We start from the raw sequence: 21,339 nt of genomic DNA on the forward strand, positions 1-21,339 counted from the left end.
GAGAAGATAGGTTGTGGCTGCTCTGGCTGGATGCAAGGCAAGCCCGCTTGTATCTGGGGGTCCTGCGGCCACCCTTGCAGTAGGTGAGCAGGAGGGAGGGAGACGGATGGCATGGCTGCTGCAGGTGGGCATGGATGAGCCATCCCTACATGCTCACATGGCCCAAAGTGCGCCTCTCCTCCCATGGCCCGCTGCCAAGGAAGAGTCTTCTCCGGAGCTTGTCTAAGAGCTAAAGAACGGGACACTTCCTACTGCGTTACTCACTGGCACAGAGACCAGGGGGAAAAGGATCAGATGCAATTTCAAGGCAAGAAGGCAGCAGCAGCATGGACGGCACGGTCAGTCGGACATAGCGCTCACTGTTGAACTGGCACTGATGTCACATGGGGGCCGCCAGGCCTCTGCCTACCTTGGCCATGTCATGACTCACTGAGCTGCAGCTGTGCAGGTATCCAGTTCCCCCAGGACACCGTCAGATTCAGGAGGGCTACACCCGCAGCCTCCCTCTCTCCTAGCCCCGGCTCCTGCTGCGTGACTGGCACCACAGTAAGTTCTGAAGAAGCTCAGTAATGACTCACTGGCTCTATGGACATAAGTGCTTCTCTCTCAGAGCCTCCAGATGTTCTCAGGGATTCACTGTGCTGAGTGCCTAACATACATGCCCTTCCCTGAAGTCCTAGCTTCATTCTTCCTCCTGTTTTTGGCCAGGGGTGGAGCCCCAGCAAAAGAAAGATTTCCAGAAACCACATAGCATCACTCTATAAATGTCATTCTGGGCTTTGTAAGTACTTCCACACACCTGATCTCAGTTTACCAACACTGCAATTCTGTGAGTTGGGCCTGACACGTAGGATCAGATAGGAAGACAGAGGTCCCGGGAACAAGTGCCACAGGCCTTTTCCTGCCAGGCCCCCGTCTTGCTCTAGTAGAGGACAGCAGTGGAACTGGAGAAGATTAGGGAAGCAGGCGGGCCAGCAGAGAGCCAAGGGCTGGGAAGAAGGTCTGTGCACCGCAGGCCACTGGGGCTCTGAGCTGCTGGCTGGCATGTGGGCCATCTGGCCCGGAACGCTGACTTTCTTCCCACCCACACTCTCTCAGGCCCTTACTTGCCACTGCCGGATCCAAGATCCACCTCCACCCCCATTTCCGTGCCTTGCCCTTAGGAACAGGGCAAGGCAACGGCAGCCAAAAGCAGGAGCTGATAGTGGGAGGGCAGGGAGTAGAGCCTACGAGGTCCCCTTAGAGCAACAACCTATTGCCACCAGGTAGTGATGGGCCAAGACCACAGTGAAGGGTTCGAGGGCGGCTGGTCCTGATACTGAGAAGATCCTGAGCATGGAGGGGAAATACTATACACTCCAGCCAGCAACACCGAGATCTGAGCCTGGGAGCCCAGGCCACAATAACTGAACCAAGGCACCCACTGCCACCACCTTCCAAATCCCTTAAGGAGAAGCCAGTGGTGAGTCAAATCCATGCAGGCCCCCAGGTGGGCCTCGCGAGCACCATGGTCTATGGGCCACGATGCTTGAAGACAGCATGCCGCGGCCACACGCCCAGTCCCCTTCACAGAACTCTTTCTCAATCACACAATGTTTTGTTTGCTCGCTTTCCCTTTACCTCCTTGCCAAAGGCAACAAATAATTTCTCAATCTCACACACACACACACACACACACACACCCTCATCCCTGACACTGTAATGGACCCCACCCCCCTATTATCTTACTCCTGGCCCTGGCTGATCCAACCCAATTGAGAAATAGCAACAGTACAGAACATTTTAACTGAACATTCTTCACTCCAAATATATTTCACAATGCTGGACACTGGGACATGTCCTAATAGCATTCTGGGCCAACCATGTTTTTAAACATGCACCCCAGCAACTGAGAGTGTATGTGTGCATGTACACACATGAGAGACAGTCTTCCTGTCACTTACCCAGGATGGCAGATGTTTGCTCTTCTCACAGATGTTCTGTGGAGCAGCAAAAGCTCAACTCACAAATGGTTCAGCAGGGGACCCTCTTGCACACACTCATGGTCAGGTGTGGTAGATGGCAGTGGATGGGTTTCCCCCTCATTCCTGGTCATCTTTTCTACACTAGGGATTTCTTAGCTTTCAGGAGTGCCCCCATCTCAGGCGGTGGCTTACAGGAGGATCAATACCCACTCAGATTTATTTTCCAAAAGGACACAATAGTGACCAGTCTTCTGGCATCAGCAGCCACTACTAAGATAAGCATCCCCAACCCTATCCTTGAATTCCCATCTCTTCTCCCTGAGGGTTCCAGACCAAATCTTTCACCTTGATGAACACTTTCTGGGTAACCCCACTGTCTTTTTTCTGGATGTGAATGGATTTGCCTGGCAATTGGGGAGAGCAGCTCCTTGGCCCACTAGATCAGCATGGTATAAAAGGTGATAACGCTCTTGCCCTTTACTACAGAGGTAGCAGGGTACAGGGAAGAATGCCAGGCAAGCAACCAGAAGACCCAGATCCTCAGCCTGACATGGCCATTAACTTATTTTATGACCTGGGACAAATCATGCTATAACAACCTCTCTGCATTTTTTCACCTGTAAAATGATGTGGGTGATGTCTAAGATCCCTTATGGAACCGTATTTTATCCTTTTACCGAGCTTCCAAGGTATTCCCCTATAGGGCACTATTACTCTCTCTGAGCCACATCCCACTGTGGGATGTCCCATGATGTGTAGGCAGTCAGGCTAGGACAAGCCAAGCAAAAATGGACACCCAACCCCAGAAATCTGGTCATTTTAAAAACTTCTAAGCCAGATGACCTGAGTTACCTCCTTTATTCACTTGTGGTCTATCTTTCAATGAAAGAAACTTCTGGAACCCATCGCAGGCTTTCTTTGGGACCATTCTGCTGCCACACATTTCCTAGCCTTCAGAGACACAGATGCCCTATCCTGTCCAATCCTTGGTGTAAAGATACTGCTCTGCACCTGACCCACTAACTCAGTGCCCCACACAGATTACCAGAGGTGGGTGTGACATCCATGTGATCCACACGCAGTACAAGGACAAAGGTCCTACCATGTTGGCAGGGAGACAAGAGCAAAGCACATGAAGTTCAGGAGAGAAAAAGCACTTCCCAAGCCTAGGAGTTGAGTAGAGCCCAGCACTGGTTTGCTCCTGTCCTCCATTATTGTTCAGAACACCAAGAGACGGATGTAGAAAGGTAGACACTTCTAACTTGCAGAAAAAGGAAGTGGTGAAGAATCTGAGTGTGTTCAAGAGACTTGGCTACTGGCAGACTGTCTACGGCACAGTCTGCAGAATGACCATCAAGGAAACATAATTCCAACTGGTTTCTGAGCAGAAGTGCAAAGTTGTATGAACTCCTGGTCTCTCCCCTCTGGAGACCACAGCCCCACCACCACCACCACCACTCTCATGACCTCATGCCACTGATTTTGATTAAAATGCAAGTTCTGTTCACCTCCATCCTCCTCACATGCATCATTTCCCAGTCTGGTCTTGTCTTTTCGCGAGGTCTAACTGCTCATGGCCATCTGAGGTCACCAGCCTCCACAGCAGCACAGGAAAGGAGGGCATCTGGGGACATCTTTGCACCTTTCTGCATACTCTCCTGGTTTTCACACTCCCCTCCTCTGAGAAGCAGCAACATTGCTGAACAGCATCTTGAAAGTAACCCAGTTCCAGCATGGCCCAAGCACCTCCACTCTATGCTTGCTGGAGGGCCTATCAGGTCTCCACCATGCACTCCCGGGGAGTGGGCTCAGGCTCTCCACCACAACCCAACCCCTAATCCCCTATAGCGTTGCTGTCCCAGCACAGCCCACCATCAGCCCACTGGCTAAACCCACCAGGATCATAACCGATTTTCAATCATATCCAAAAAGACAAAGGAAAAAATGGACCTTTTGCAGGTTTCTAGCTCAAGAGAGCTAAATCATTATGAGAAATTAGAGCTAAGCAAATCTGAACCCTTTAACAAGTAACCAGAGAGACTCATTCCTTCTCACTGATTCTCAACCACACAACCCTCGCTAGTCAAACCAAGCTGTCTCTGTACCACTGGAAGTAGGACAATTCTTAGATTCCATCCGCTCTGGACTATAAACTATATCAAGGCAGAAGTCATGTTGAATTCTCCTTTTCTTCATAGGGTCTAGTTTCAGAAGGGATTGCTCAATGCTGCTAAACCAGTTCCTCCATCTCATGTGGGGGTCAAGGCATCCCTCTTCCCATCTTCAATGGTATTCTAAGCACAAGAGCTCCAACCCAGAGCTGGACTCTGTCCTATGGCTCCCGTAGTCCTCACGAGGAAAGCCAATGCCTCCTCTTTCATAGCCACATAAAGCCTGAGCTTCAGACCAGCCCTTCATTCTCAATAAGAGCCTTCATCTCCCCAGCCTGCCTCGGAACACAACAGCAGGAGGAGTGGCAGCCAGGAGCGACTCATGCCGTACTCTGTCCTCCTCATGCTTCAGCCTCCAGACAGAACTGACCATAACAGGGCTCCCTAAGACTGCCTTTTGAATCTACTCTCTGCCGGAAAAGCTCAGCCTGTCTCCATCCCACAGAGCTGAGGGCCAAAAGGAGAATGCCAGGAGAAGAGCCAGCAGCAGGGCTTGCCTGACAGAGGGGTTCCTGGCCCCAAACTACCAACGTTCCATTTCTGCTCAAGTTCCTCTGGCCAGAGACAAGAGCAGTCAAAGCAGACCAATAGGCAAGAAGGTTTAAAGAGGGAATTCGGTCCCAATAACCCACTGGCTACAATCCCTCCCTCCCTCCCTCCATCCCTCTGCTCCTGGGGATCTGAAAGTGTTTGTGAGTTTTGCTGGACAGGTCAACACGGAGCACTGGAGTTTGTCAATGGGGCAAGCAAGTGAGAGGGAACTACCCATCTTTGAAAAATAAGGTGGGGAATCCACCCTATAAGGGTTTTTATAAGGCAATGTTTTCCTTATTCTCAGCTTAACTAATCCCACACCCTGAACCAACACTTGGCTCTGGCCAGTGTGGCCCATGTCACAGTCCTTCCAACTCACCCCCTCCTTCATCTGAGCTGTCCCCCATGCAGAAGCCACCCTGACGCTGGGGGCTTTTGCTTTCAGATCCTTTGACCATCAACTTGACCTATTCTGGGCCTCAAAGGGTACTCAGAACAGGCATGGATGAGACAGGGAGGGCATCCTGAGAGTGAGATCCAAACCAAGGTCTAAATGACCCTCTTCTCTCAAAAGTCTGCTGCCAACATGGGAATCAATATTCTTTCTCCAGGATCCTCTTCTAACCAAGGGAATCCAGCCACCATCAAACCTCCTCTCTCGAGTAGGATCTGGCATGCTGCCGCGTGTCCGCATGTGGGCATGGTAGGAAGCCAATCCCTTCACGGAGGACGCCAATGTTCTTTCAGTCTTGAAAACAACAAATGATTCCTAAGCCCAGTCGTCAGAGAACCTCACCCTGGCCTTGCTTGCCTCTCCCAGAAGAAACAGAACCAAGAGAGGAAAGAGCTTACAGACTTCGGCAGCGAGCTTACTCTTTTCTCTAATACTCTGAAGTTCAAAACACACCTTCCATGTCCGGTGACCTTTAATTCAAATGGCAGGAGGAAGGTCCAATTGTTAGTGTGTTCTGAGCTCCAATCCTAAGAAGGGATGAATGAAAAGTTACCAGGCCATCAGGAATTTCCTCCCAAAGGCAACTTCCAGGGAGATTTCAAGGTGTTCTCATATTTGGTCCAATCTCCTGTACTTTCTACACATGCCTTTTTGTGAGGATGGGATACTCTGTGAACAGAGCCTGTTTTACTAGAGACCTCCTCGCTAAACCAGGGCATCTGGGATACTCAGGGAATGTTCCCTACTCTCTAAGGGTGACATTATCCTGTCCCGAGGAATGCCTCTTCACACTACCAGCAGTGACAGATTCCAGTCCGAGTGGGTCATAAGTCACACCCAATATCATTCTCCTTATATACTATCTTCAAATGTCAAGTCCATGACTTACTTAAGACTATGCCATTTATCAGTTCTTCAAAGCTATAAGCTCCTCAAGGACGGGGAAGAGGTCTCTAATCTCTGCCTCCAAACCCTCATCAGAGATGCAGACAGCCAGAGTAGACATGTGAGAAGCAACCGCTAATGAAGCAGTCATCAACTGTCCCATGACAAAGGGATGAGCCCTGAGATAGCCTGGCATCGGTGAGGAGGCCTAGAACCCCCAAGGCAGAAAAGAGAATAGTTCTAATCTTGGCTAGGGAGTGGGTCACTTTCATTTTCTCAAGGCATAAGGGAAATTATCCTTCTACCCACTTTTTTTTTTTTTTAATGTTGAGATTAGACAGTCATTGGACAAGCTGTGAATGCTTAGCTGGTATTACCACAAATTATCCTTGTAGCAATAGAGTTCGTTGCTCCCTGACTAGTCAATATTAATAAACATTACCGAATGCTTTTACAACACAATTTATTTTTTAATATAGCTCTTTATGTATGCCATAAAGTAAATATACCAATAAAAGGCAAGGATTTCAAACAACAGATTAAAAAGCACAACCATGAACTAACAGAGTGCTAGTTAACGCCTTATGTGCTGCAGGAATGGGGGGGGGGGGCAGGTGGCCAGGACGCACAGCGTGTGCCCCTCTCCTGGGAAGCCAGGCCAGTGGAGCTCTGGAAAACTGTTTGGTTGCCATTTGGTTGCTCTGGAGACTTTTAAAGGGTGGGGGACAGAATAGCAAAGAAGGCATGTTTTCTCAAGACTCGAGAATCAAAGTGTAGCACGCTGGCTGAGATCCTGTTCTGGGGGCAGGACACCCAGTGTTCTCTCTAAGCTCTGCCAGTAACCATCAAATGACCTTGGTCAAACCACTTACCCTCTGGAGATTGCACTTTATGCCCTCTGCAGCAATGCAGGGGTTGAGTAGATGATTTCTTAGGTTCTTTCCAATCAGGTTTACAACACTGAAAGGCTGTGGGGCTGACAGGGGCCTGTGCTCACCAGATTATAACCGCCTTCCCTGAAGGATCCATCCCAGATTCAGCCCCCTCAGCCTCCATCATCGAGCAGAGCCCAGAACTCAGGAGGGCCTCAGTGCATTTTCGCTGAATGAATGAACACACACAGAAGGAAATTCAAAAAGAAAACCACAGAGGTAAAAACAGCACACACACACACACACGCACACACGCAAAACACTTCCAACACACACATATACACACACAAACATGTATCAATCCAAGAACAGTTGTCCCTACTGTCCAAAAGAGAAGGCCTCCATTGGGGCTCTTAGAAGAAGACCATGCATCCTGCATGGGCCTAGGATCAAGGCCAACCTGGAATTGACTAACGAGTGGAAGTAGCTGTCCCAAGCCTTGAAAATTCAGGGCAGGACAATGGCATTCCCCAAGGCCATAACCACACCAAGTACAGTGCTTTCCGATAAGGCTGCCCACGTGAGTGTTAAAATACCATGTCAGAAATGACAAAGGGACACGCTAATCTCCCTGCAGCAACTGCTCTAAGAAGGGTCTTCATGGCTGCTGAGCACCAGGAGGCCTGGGCTTCGGGGCAGTTACGTAACGGGTCCTTTGTTTTAAAATACTGAGTTCTTATAAGTCATTTATTTGAAATATCTCTATCAACAAATTTTACCAAGAACAAAAGTTTTTCATTTGTGCACCGGGCTATAGGATGATCTTATCACACACAATCTCATACAGTCTCTTTCAACAAGGTCTTAGCGTGCTTATCTGCGAAGTTCCTGGTAGCCAAATATGATTGAAATGTTCTATTTATGCTCACTGGATTAAGGAGATGTTGCAAAACTGCACAAAAACCTGGCAGATGTAAGCAAGGTATTACAGCCTGAGCAGTTAAGATCTGAGGGGAAGGGATCAATACACACTTTTGTAGGTTTTTCCTTTTCTTTCTCTCTCTCTTTTTTTTAAAGAAAGCAGAAAAGTTGTGCTTTTTGAAAAGGGAAGAGGAAAAATAGTAAAATGCTTTATGATTTATAGCTTCTTAGAGCTTTTTCCAAACCCAAAACAGGGCACCATGATGCATGCTTTGTGACGTCAGCCCAAGGAAAACAAAAATAAATCCAAAATATTCTCTCCAGATCCGAAAAGGCCCTATAAGGGAACTGAACCATGGTTATGGATGAGCAGGGTTTTTGCTTTTTCTCTCTCACACCCATAAGAGGCTTTCATTTCAACCAGCACAAATAGCCAATTTCTGGGAAAACTGTTTTCAGAAAGCTCCAGATTCCTCCTTTATCTTCCTGTGTTGCCTGGGCGTGAGGACGCAGCATTGTCTCCTGGTAATCTGGGCTCATTTTTACATGCTCTCACTCCAGCCACGAAGCTGCAATGCTACCTGCCTTCAAATCCCACCGCCCAGCCATGGATCCTCAGAGACTGTGCAAAATACCCCAGGTTTATCAGGACCTAAGGAAGTTCTTTTCAAATTAAAGCCCTCTGAAAATCTCCTTAATAGATATTGCCTCATTCTTTCTGCTTTGGTACGCTGAAAATTAAAATCACTTCCCTATGAGGATTCTGTGCTGTGAGAGCCATCATTCCCAACCTCTGTTATGAACCTAAGGTGAGAGATTGGGCAGGTGAACCTGTATGGACACCAAATTACATTATGGGAGTTACTCTCATTGTAATGAAGCAAAAGGTAAAAAAAAAAAAAAAAAATAGATATCCACCTCTTTTCTTCTTTCTTCTAGAAAAATATAGAAAGGAAATCTAGTCCATTGAGGTTTTGGAATAATAATGCACATGTATTTCTAGATCACATTCAACTTTGAAAGGGCTTATTGAGAATCCCCTCAACCGCCTGATGGTTGGGGAAGAAGAGAGTGCTGCCCCCGCTTTATGGATGAGGAAACTGAGACCCAACCTCACCTCATCTCAGGATCCACATGCACAAGGACCCACCTGCAGAGACACTATCCATCCCACCTATAAAGTCCTCCCAGAGCCTCCTGGTAAAAGGCACAGGAAGTGGGTGTGAAGAGGACATCCAAGATTCACTTGACCCTAATCAGAGAGAAGCTAGAATAGAGAAGCCACTAGGAAAACACAGAAGCCCAATGATGGCACCTAGAGTCCACAGACAGGTGGGGTCTCGAGACAACTTTATAACCTCCTACAGAGAAGACTCAGGGGAGGCACACCACCCTCATCCCCCACTGTGGCTCGCTATTTACACTGCCCCGTGATGCAACTACTATGTGCAGGGCTCTGGAAAAGTCAAAGTGCACTTAAACGGCAGTCCGTCTGGGCAGCGTATACATCAACACCACTCTGCATTACTGCACTTCATTGGTTCCCTTCAGAGCCCTTAACACAGCTCACAGGGGTGCACGGGGTTTCCCGGCAGGGTTCTTCACCTGCCCTAGACTGCAGGCCACCAGAAAGGAGACACCCCTCCTGCATCCTCAGAGCCTGGCACGGTGCTCCCTGGTACCGAGCAGGCTTCACCACCACTGTTTTCATGTCACACTTTCACTGAGATATCCACATACCACAAAATTCACTCTGAAAGTCTACCACTTGGTGGTGTTTAGTACAGTTGCAGAGCTGCGCAACCACCACCACTACCTACTTCCAGAATATTTTCATCACCCCAAAAAGAAACCCCACACCTACTGGCAGTCACTCCCCATTCCCCTCACTCCCCCAGTCTCTGGCAACCCCTCATCTGCTATCTGCCTCTATGGATTTGCCTCTTCTGAACATTTCATATAAATGGAATCATACAGTACGTGCAGCCTTTTATGTCTGGCTTCTTCCACTTAGCATAATGTAAGATTCAGCCACATGGTAAGCAGGTGTCTGCACTTCCTTTTTATTGCAACATAATATTCCATTGTATGGATATACCATACCTACCGTGAATAATGTGCTATCAACATTTGCTTACAAGTTTTATCTTGTAAGAGGGCATAGCTCTGTAAGAGCTCTGGTAATAAGAGCTATTGTAATACAGTGGAGCCCTTGTAATAAGGGCAAAAGGACATACGTTTCACTTCTGCTGGGTAGAGGCCTAGGAGCGGAGCCCCCTGGCTCATCTGGTACCTCTATGCTTAACCTTTTAACTGCCAGCCTGTTTTCTAAGGCAGCTGCACAATTTTACACTCCCATCAGCAATGTATGAGGGTTCCGATTTCTCAGTACATTTTTGGACTAAATGAATAAATATGAATGAAGATTCCTTCTGCTGTAGAAGCCAGCAGAGAAAGGGATTCATTTCCAAGGCTCCTCCGGTAAACTAGCATCTCCGTCTACAGACATGACATGCCACACTTGTGTTTAACAGGAATCCCAAAGAAGGCTATTTATATTTAGTTCATTCCAGAGAGAGAGCACCAAATGAAAAATTAAGACAAGAAAAGGAAAAACCCAGACAGCTTTCAAAGCGGGCGCTACCTTCTGCTTTCGCATGAGATTTCAACCCCTACCCTCCACCCCGTGTCCAGGCTCAAGAATTTAATAACACACGCTCCTTAAACAGATTTAGTTGAAAAAATATGAGCAGGATCCCAGCTCGGCGGCAGCTGACTCTGATTTGGTCAGCACGGAGGGGAGGTTTATTTGACAGCCCCACTGTCTGTGACAGGAAGCCTGAAAATATATTTAATAATACTTAAAACCAAAACACACACACAAACAAGCCCAGGAGAGAGACCTACGGCAGTGGAAACCACCACGGGAAGCATGGGCAAGCCAAGAGCAAGGGCCGGCTTCCCTTCCTCAGCTTGTTCGAGGGGAGCAGGGTGTCCTGGAACCAGCTTCGGGGGGCAGTTGTGCTAAGGGCTCCCCCAAACTTCTCTTTGCCCCTCTCTTCTTTCTCTGCAAAAAGAAGGCAGCCGTATTCCTTTCTGCAGACTCCTTGCAAAGAACAAACAAACAAAGGCTGGGACAGAGCAAGGCCTCTTGCAAGCTGCAGGTAATTAAAACGGCCTGTAAATGCCCCAGCAGAAAGCACTTCAAAGAGACAGTAATTCCAGCAATGGCCAGTCAAGACTGTGTGGTGTAAAAATTATGAGTTTTCCCAACAGGGAGCTTTGTGTGAAAAGGACAGGGGTTGGTGGCAGAGGGAGGGAGAGCCACACAGAGGAGGCTTAGAGTTGGTGTCCACACCCAGTGCACGAGGGGCTGTGTGTGTGTGTGTGTGTGTGTGCATGGCACGCACACAGGCAAAGAGGAAAGCAGACGGTGTGCATGTGTATGTGTGAGAGCACACATTTATCAACGCCGAGACGCTCTGAGAGTGTGGGCATGGAGATAAAAGGCAAAAATAAAATAAAAGCCATAGATACGCAGCCTCTTCCCTGCTGGGCCTTGTTTTCACGGGAGAGGTACCTGGCAGCCGGAGTGCTGGAAATGCAGAGCACCAAGCACTCCGGGCCCAGTGACAGCCAAGGCACAGCCGGCTCTCTGGATGCGGGTGTGCTCTCCATCTCGCCGACAGACACACGTACTTACCGACAGCAGACCGCAGGCTATGTCATCTTAAAACGCAGGCCAGAGGAGAGCGATCCCCAAAGTCGACTCTGACCACGCTCGCTAGATCTCCCATGCTGCCTGCCGGCTGCCCCTGCCCACGGACGATGCTCGACGCACGGCGTGGGTGCACATGGGAACGCACGTGGCAGCTTCCACGCATAGGGCCTCTGGTCTCGCTCTGCTAACACACACCACAGAAAATCCCGCCCGATACACATGTCGGCCATCACCTGACCACAAAATTGGACACCTTTTTCAAAAGGCCTCTCTCACGAGTGCGTTTTTTTTCCCCTGCAGACACCTGATGGCCACAAAGAGCCATGTCACCAGGCAGGAGAGCCAGCGTCATCCTGGGGGAGCCCCCGTGGTCCTCTGCCCCCAAAGCTGGTCCATGTCACTCCCAGCCTTTGCATGTGCATCCACTGCTGCACCAGTGGCCCTCGGGCGGCACCTGCTTGCCTGCCTGTCTCTTCGGAGACAGGCAGCTGACAGAGGTTTGCCTCACTGCTCTGCCTTGTCGAGCCCGGCAAAGCCACAGCAGCAGTGGGGTCTCGAGGCATGTTTGGGTGAGTGGATGGGTTCATGCGTCTTGGCCAAAGGGGGGTCGTGAATGAGTCGGGACCTGCGTATAGAGCACCCGAGTATAGGGCACCTTGGCCAGCTGAGGGCTCGTGTGGCCACGGGAGCCTGCAGGAGAAGGTGGAGGCGAGCCCACGCTCACCGAGGCTGCAAAGAAGCAACACCGGCCGGTGGGCTTTATTTCCCCATAAACCAAATCCTGCTCTGCCTCCCTCACAGCGCCACTCACTAACTCCTCCCTGACATTGCTGGCTTTAAGCCCACACATAAAAATGTCCTTTACTATTTTTATTTAATGAGCTTTCATTTTCCTCCCCCTCTTGGTAAATGAGAGAGGAAAGCCCACCTCCTAATGGGGATGGGGGAGAGGAAGCAAAGTGGAATCTTTTAAAAATGGGCCATAACTTCATGAAAAGCTTTCTCCTTGCCAACACCCCAGCCACCCGCCCCTCCCCCCACGTCTCATGTCCCTCCACCCGCCCCCCCCCCCACCCCGCCCTGCATCCTCCCTGCTCACCATTCAAAACAAGACGCATGGATTTTGGACATTTGATTACTTTTAAGTATATATTTTTCCCTCAAATAGACTGAATACAATGGTTAGGAAATGTGACAGAAAACTATTCTGAGTCATTTATTGCCTTAATACCCACCTTTGTCCAACAGGCAGTTTTGACAACAGCGATAAATTCCAAATTTATGTCAACAGAGCATATGTTGAACACCTCATTTCTGAGCTAAAGCGGCATGCTGCCCTATAAATCACCGTTCTGTTTGAAATGAAAGTAGATTACAGGCCTGTGTTATTGAGCAGTTAGAGCTATAGTCATATAAATCAGAACTTTTAACTCTAGGCAATCCGTTGTGCAATTAACTAAAGGGTACTTTGTCATTTCAAGGCTTGTGCACAGACTTGGCAGGGCTCAGAGCTACTGGGGAAGGGGGCGGGAAGGAAAAAAGTTTTTAGGCAACAGGAAGGTTCTCGACTGCCGCATCCACCGCACCTCATGAGGCCTCATCCCCCAGCCACTGCTGCTACCACGAGAACCCACCAACGGTGCACCCTGGGACCAAGTCACCCTCACCATCGGCATCTGCCACAAAGACAACATCACCCCAAGGACCGTCGCTAAGTCATCTTCTCATTCATTAACTGAGCATTTCCTGGACACAAGCCCTGTGCCTCATACTGTCTGAGGAGCTAAAGATGATGCTGGAGACACAAGAAGTGACAACAGTAACGCCAACCACAATGTTAAAATGAGATGAACACAGAACTAGAAGAATCACAGACGTCTGAGAGGCACTACTCTCTGTGTTTTTATGCATCATCTCATCCAATCCTCAGAAGGACCCTAGGGGGTCTTTATTTTTAGTGTTTCATGGAGAAAGAAACTGAGGCACAAAATAATAAACAACATGCCGGGATCACAGAGCCTGGAAGTGGTGGCGCCTAAACAAACCGAGTTCGTAGAACAAAAAAAGTTCAACAACTCTGAGTCTGACGCCGGCCCTGATCGCAAACCCTGGGTCTGCCACATAGCAGCTTTAAGATGCTGGGGTTCTGTAAGCCTCAGTTTTTCTATCTGTTGAGTGAGACAATAAGATTGTTCCCTTAGAGGGTAGGAAAAATCCTACTGTGCATGTAAAGGGCTACACAGTCTCAAGAACATCTTGTTTTAAAGCAACACTAGGTAGCAAAAGGCTGAGGAAGAAGCAAGATTAACCCTTTGTCACCTGGCCCAGTTCACAATCTGGCTGGTGAGGAAAAAAGACACAAAGAATCCTGAAAGGAGGGCAGCCTGGGTGGCTCCACGGTTTAGTGCTGCCTTCAGTCCAGGGCGTGATCCCAGAGACCCGGGATCAAGTCCCACGTTGGGCTCCCTACATGGAGCCTGCTTCTCCCTCTGCCTGTGTCCCTGCGCCTCTCTCTCTCTCTCTCTCTCTGTGTGTCTCTATGAATAAATAAAATCTTTTAAAAATTAAAAAAAAGAAGAATCCTGAAAGGAGGGTGTGATGATGTGCCAAAATGTCAACAAGCAGCCAATGTGCGGGTGTGCAGAAGAGGTGCCAACGAATGGTCAGTGGTGTGGCTGGTGACAGCTTGAGGATACAGTGAGACTGGGCTGGTCCCTTCGGGGGCTCTGGGGGCTCTGAAGGACTCTAGCTACCATGTCACAGAGCACTGAAAACAGAAAGTCCTCGGATCAGGGAGATTTCCACATGCTGGAGGCACCACATGAGCCAGCACCCACCAATAGGAACAAGTCATGCTGGACAAGCCTTTGGTCACCTGCAGCAGGCAGGGGGAGAAGTGAGCAGGGGGAAGCTGGCCGAGGTCACACAGTGGTCTGGAGGAGGCGGGGTCCTGAGGTAGAGCCAGACTTTGATTTCAGCACTGCAATCATTAAGCAGCCACCCAGAAAAAAACCTCCTTAGAACAATGGAGCCAGCTGGGAAGGGAGGCCTCAGGGTGAGCAAGAACCATGGCAGAAGAGGACAGAGAAAGTGTACAGATTCCACGTTAAGAATGAGGAGAGTCCAGAGACAGTACTTAGGTCAGCCTTCCAAAACACAGTGCCAACGCGACGTCCCTGCCATGAGTCTGTAAGATACTTTTGTGCCCCAAGAAGGTTCAAGAAGAGAGAAATTGGAACGATCCGCCTATCTCTATCTACTGACTAGCACAAGTGCCTGGCTCTGCAGAATAGGAGTTACTAAGGGAGGGAGCTCAAAAGAGCTCCTGCTTCTGTTTGCTACCTAGCAGCAACGTCCATCTGATTAAATAGGCCATCATCTATTTATCAGAATGCAGATGGCAGGGACTCCTGGGTGGCTCAGTGGTTGCACGTCTGCCTTTGGCTCAGGTAGTGATCCCAGGGTTCTGGGATTGAGTCCTACACTGGGCTCCCTGTAGGGAGCCTGCTTCTCCCTCTACCTACGTCTCTGCCTCTCTCTGTGTCTCTTATGAATAAATAAATTATTTTTAAAAAATTAAAGAAAAAAATGTGCAGTGGAGGAGCTAGATTGCATTACTACTTTCCCTTTGGCACCCTGAGCCAGTCGCCAACTCGGCAAGGCCGGAGGGGGGCAAGAACTTTCAGGTCTCCTTCCTGTCTCATGAGCCTGGACAGGTTGAGAATCACTTAGGTATTTACTTGGCATCGCGGGTGGTACAACAGCACAAGACAATTACCTGAGCCCCTAAAATTTAGAGAAGACAATGCACAAACTAACATAAACCAGTTCTTAACTCGCGTGCACAAATATCAGATCCCAACTACAACTGTCACACGCAGAGTCCGTGGGAATCCAAAACCCAGAGGCTTCCCTGAGCAGGTGGGTGTGAGGCTGGGCTTGGAAGGCATCAAGGATGGCGGAGGCAGAGGAGAAGGCATGGAGGTGAAGCACTAGAACACCATCATTCCTGCACAAGGTGTGGTCAGTCCAGGGATGGGTGAGCAGGAGCAGAGCTGGGTATCGTGGCATCCCGTAGACCAGAGCACCGGCGCGGGACAAGGTGGGGAGGAAGAGTAGGCACAGAGGGAGCCATCACAGGCCCCTGACAGAGGAGGCAGGGGGGACACGAGGATGGTGGTGGTTCAAGAGCAGAGGTCGGACATGCTCCAGAAGCCCTGAAGGCCGAGCCTTCCTATCAAGACATATGGCACTAAAGAACATCTGGCCTTGGACGCTGGCCAGACACGTGCTCCTCCCCAACCTCCCCCACAGCCTCCCATTCATAGACAAGTGGATTCCACGCAGGGCTATCAGGGCGACAGAGCCTTCCTGCCACCCACTCTGTGTCTGGTCACTTGCCAGGGTGCTCCATCTTGCTCCACAGCTGGATGCCAACAAAGCAAGAAAAGGCTGGAGAGAAACCAGCACTGTCTCAGAGAGTCCCCAACCACACACCCGTGGACCAGCAGGCATCACCCCCACGACACACCCCTTCTCTCACCATCTGGCTGAGCACACTGCTGGTCTGTCAGGAAAAAGGAAGAAATAAAGGGGGGTAAGGGAACTCTCCTAGAGATAATTGTTTCATATCTGAAAAGTTGGGGAACTTTTGTGATATGAGTTTCATTTACAAAATCCTTAAGGAGGGCTCCTGGCTGGCTCAGTGGCTCAGTGGTCTACCTTTGGCTCAGGTCATGATCCCAGGGTCCTGGGATCAAGTCCCGCATTGGGCTCCTTGCGAAGCCTGCTTCTTCCTCTGCCTATGACTCTGCCTCTGTGTGTCTCATGAATAAATAAACTCTTTTTTAAAAAAAGGAAAGAAAATCCTTAAGAAATTATTATAGTCAAATGAGGCTTCTGATTTCTAAATAAAACTGAAGCCATCTTACGGAACAGGCTGGCAGAGCTGACAAAGAGAGGACCCTCGGGGCAGAGGGGGGGCAGGAAGTCGTGAGGTGCTAGGCAGTAACAGGCAGCCCCCTTCCCCTTTGTATCAGAGGCATCAGCTTGACCAGGGAGCGGTGGCAGGTCCACATATCAAAGGGATAGCCGCAAGAAGGTCTCCTTCCACCTGCTGAAGTGTAGAGTCCACATTCCAGGGGCCCCTCTGTCCCCACACGTCCACTGGTGCCCCAGGTGCCCCAGGCCATGCATCTTTAAGTCCTGACACCATTGCCTCTGGAGGAGGAAGAGGTTGGCCCCACCACCTCTTTTCTGAGGTGGAACACTGGGCTGATGAGACAGTGGGGACAAGAGTAAGCAGCTGCCCTAAGAGAAAGGAAACAGGGAGCAGCAGTGCCATTCATCCAAGCGGACAAATATTTATTGCCTACTAAATGCAAGGCATGGTGCTCGCCACTACAGAAAGGTTCAAAGAAATGTAATACATAGGCTATACCTGCAAGGACCTTAAAACTTGGTGGGAAGCCCCAGACAGTTGCATGTACAAGATTAAAAATCAGTAACACAGGACAGGAGCAGGGGAGATGTGACTAAGTGCCAGACGATGCTAGAAGTTCTGCATGTGGGCTCCAAGCAACACAGCAGAAAACCGCGCCTTCTCAAGCCCAGGTTTACTGCTGTCTGGGAAAACCACACCCTGTTCCAAACCCCCCATGCACCCCTCCTACAGTCCTATGCCTTCTCCTGCTCTGCTGCAAAGTTCTAAGTCCATCAAGCCTGAGCTGCTAATCCTACACATGGATTCATCTGCATCTTCAATCACGTGGCTGGGTTTTCTCTACCACAGGGAAATCCCTGGGTTAAACCCCATAGTGGCCCTAAGAGTTGTTCCCCTGCTCTCCCATGCCACCCACTTTTCTTTCCAGTGAGGGGACAGAGAACCGAGGGGTGGGCCTGTCAACGGCTCCGGGGCACCCCTTCATCCTTTCCCCAACATGTCTCTCCTCAAGCCACTGCACAGGCTACTCCTTGTTCACCTGCCTTCCTTAGTAGCACCCAGGAGAGCAGTGCTCACCTGCAGACACTACCTGCCCACCTCTCATCAATGCAGAGCTTGGGGCTTGCCACGCTCATCACCAGAACAGGGGCACATGCTCAGAGCAGCCGGGCAGGACCTTCTCCTAGCTCTTGGGGAGAACAAGGACTCCGCCAGAATCTCAGAAAGCCCCCAACTTCCAATTGAGTAGCTGTCCATGGCTACCATCCTTCCCTTCTCTGCCCAAAGACCAGGACAAGGTCAACCATAATGAGATGAACTATTACAGAGAGGGTAGGGCATTGGTTGCCCTTCCAGAAGACACTGTCTATCTAATTCACGTGTCTATTGGGCTGGAAGGATTCGCAAGTGTCATGGCCTGGAAATCCTCAGGTCTGGTCATACAAACACCTGACTACCATCCCAACACCCGTGCAGTGCCACTTCAGTGTCCCTGAATACATGGCCAAGGTGTGTCTCCAGGGAGGCTGGGAGATAGAAAGTTCCGCAGGCCTTCCCCCCGTTCTTGCTTACTCCCGTTCCCTTTCTTTCCTAAGACACTCGTGTCTTGGGAAGGACAGGAGAGCGGGGAAGAAGGGGAGAAGCGAGTGGGACATAAGGGCTTCTTTAACCGTTGGCTGGTGGCTGTGACCTTAATCGTGACAATGAGATTTCGTTTCTCTTTTGGTAGAGAGATGAGAGCAGCCGACTTCAAATGGTAGATAATGCTTGGTTTCCCGAACAATGTACCCCAAAGGTCACCCCTGCATATAAGAAGTAAGAGAAGACACAGATGCAGTGTCTGTTTCCATAATAGTTTAACCTTCTAAGGAGCAGAGGGTCTGGGAGGTCCCCGGGCCTTGTGTGCATCCAGGAATAAATGTATTCAAGCATCAGAAACAGAACGCCTACAATATTTGTAAAGACTTCCAGAAAAGAAATGCCACACAGGACATGGGGCAATTGTGGAGACCTGGGGAGCAGGAGAATAAAAGAGGGAGTAGAGAACACCTTACCCAGCAAAAGAGCTGCCATAAAGCCCAGAGACAGGCTGGCCCGACCTTCTAGGAGATCAGTGTCCTTCTGCTCAACCTACACTTGAATCTTAAAAATAAAACTAAAACGCCCAAGACAAAGTCATCCTCAGGAGACGTTTTTCTCAGGTTCCATGATGGGGAGTAAAACGTCCCCCACCAAACCTTTTGGCAGGCAATGTTCCGCCTGATGATTACTTTTCATTCCTCTCTCGGGGAGAACACTGGAAAGCTGAGCTCTGTAACTACCACCACGACTCACCCGCAGCCCCCAGATGGATGATACTAGAAGGTGAGAATCTTAGAACATTCCAGAGCCAGTAGGGAAGAAAAGCTCTCAGAAGGTCACCAACGTCTAAGATCTTCCACAGACCCTATGAGCTCCCGAGGCCCGTCTCCCCATCTGTAAAGGGAGGCTGTTCTTTTAGACTCTGACAGCCTGTGGACAGATCTGTGATCCGTGAGCTCACTGAGCCCATATGCTTTATGGGGACAAGACCCCATTTCTACAGCTGCCCTTAGGTGGCCCTACACAGAGCACCCATACCCTCCAAACAGTGGTAAATAACCTTCGCAAAATGCCAAGACAGAAGGCTAATGCTATTTTTAGTCCTTCCTGGGAGAATCTACTTATTTTTAAAACTTCACCAGGTTGTTCACACAAGGAAGACAAGTTAAAAGAAGGACCTGGTTGAAGGAAGGCGGGGAATGACATCAGAACCCCAGACATCACTCTCGTCAGGGTCCAAGCCTACAGCTGTCCCCCGAGGGAAAAGGATTTTAGCTGAATTCCACACAATCCACTTCCCTCACTCAGCCAGAGCCCCACCATAACATTCCAAACCCACGAAGTAGATGCATGGCGCCGCAGAGGAGAGAGGAGCCATCCATCCCAAAGAAGAAACTGAGGCAGAGAGATGGGCAGGGTCTCGATCCTCTAATCCACACAAGAAGAGTAAGAGTCAGTCTCACTTGGCTTCCCAGGAAGGGACTCAAACAGGTCACTCCCTGTTGCAGGAGTTTTTGAGAAGAGTAAAGACCATCGCACTGGCTCCCATCAACCCTGGGGACCAGCCACTCATTTTTCTTCCACTTTGCTGTATTAGTTTCCTTTGGCTGCTATAACAAATTACCATAAACTTAGCAGCTTCAAACAACACTAGTGTACAACCTCACACTTCTTTAAGTAAGCAGGGAGTTTAAAATGGGTCTCTCTGAGCTAAAGTCAAGGTGTTAGCAGGCCCAGGTGCCCCCCTGGAGGGTCTATGGAGCTTCTAGAGGCTGCTCTCATTCCTTGGCCTGAGGCCCCTTTGCCCATCGTCAAAGCCACCGACCTCAGACTGAGTCGTTCCCTGGCTGTCATCTCTAGTCCTCGGCTTCTGTCCTCACATCTTCCCAGACTCCGACACGGACTCTTCTGCCTCCCTCTTCCTCACTTAAAGGCACTTTGTGGGTATAATGACTACTTTGGACCTGCCAGGGTTAATAAAGGATAATTTCTCTACTTTAAAACCAGCTGATCAGCAATCTCACTTTTCCATTGCCAATTACCTAACACTACTCACAGGTTCCAGGGATTAAGTCATGGACACTGTTGTGGGGGTTCAGGGGTGGGGCACTCACTAAGCACTAACCATACATCTTCAGGAGCAGGTTTTTTTATTCTCATCTTCTCCCTGATGTCCTGAGGCTGTCTGCACTTTCCATCATGGCAGCCCACAAGACTTTGCTAAGAAGGTAGTGTCTCCCGTTACCCTCCTGATACTCCAGTCACAGTGCTCCATGAATTTCTGGAGCCCTGGAATGTACAGCCCACACTGGCATGATCCACTAGCTGTTATCTGTGTTTGTACGAGTGTGCACATATGTATAAGGTATGTGGTCTCCAGCCCTAAGAGAAGGAATTACAGTACATATGTCCTTGAGTCTTCCATGGGATCCAGACACTGATGGAGACACTCAATATCGATGGTTTATCTGATCCTAGGACCAATAATCCCATCTATGGATTATCCAGGTCCCAAAACAAGTGAATTGCTGAATTTTGGCTTTGGGATTCAACTAAAGGGTTATTTATTTGAAACACATAGCAGTGTCTGTAATATACTATAGGCACCTTAAAAAAAAATTCCCTCTTTCTTCTTTCTCTGGTTACATTTCTTTTATCCATGTTCATTGTTTCTTCAGAATGGGGAGGGAGTTAAAATATGAGTGAGGCTTTTAGAACATGTGAGGATTTTCAATTTTTCAGGCCTTGTTATATCCCACCCATCAACTTGGTGGTCATAGGAACCCCTAAATGTCAACTGTTCAACACTCAAACTGCATAGTCAATTCTAGGTATAAAATCCTGGGCTCGATTCCTCCAGGAAGCCACCAGCTGATCCCATTCCCATTTATTAAAAAATACTACATACCCTGTTCTCACCTGCACAACTGAAGAGACAAGCGAGCCTGTAGGCCTGCAAGACCAAAAGTCTTCTACTCCCCACTCTGCCTTGTCTCACAAAGTCTGAAGACCGAAAAGTAGGAAAGGAAGGGGGATAGAGGACAGAGCAGGGCTCAGTACAAAGCAGTAGTGAGGAAACACAGCTCTATTTGGTGGCAATGCAACCAGAGTAGGGATCAAACCAAAGCCACCCGAGGCTTGCAAATCACTCCTTCCCTATACCTACTTTGGCGCCAAGACAAGCAGCAGGGGCAGAAAACAGCAGAAGGCAAATACAGTGAAACTGTTGAGCTCCCAGAGTCCCACCAAACGAAGTGTGGAGCCCATATTCAGATTACATGAAGCATTTTTCAC

The 21,339-nt window shown here is 49.3% G+C and overlaps 1 protein-coding gene across 5 annotated transcripts in view; it reads right to left on the reverse strand.

The window, feature by feature from the left end:
* ZBTB16 (zinc finger and BTB domain containing 16) overlaps positions 1 to 21,339 on the reverse strand; it is a 187,636-nt gene that overhangs the window by 94,017 nt on the left and 72,280 nt on the right. The window lies entirely within an intron of this gene.

Source organism: Vulpes vulpes, chromosome 12 (assembly GCF_048418805.1).
Source record: "Vulpes vulpes isolate BD-2025 chromosome 12, VulVul3, whole genome shotgun sequence".
NCBI lineage: Eukaryota > Metazoa > Chordata > Mammalia > Carnivora > Canidae > Vulpes > Vulpes vulpes.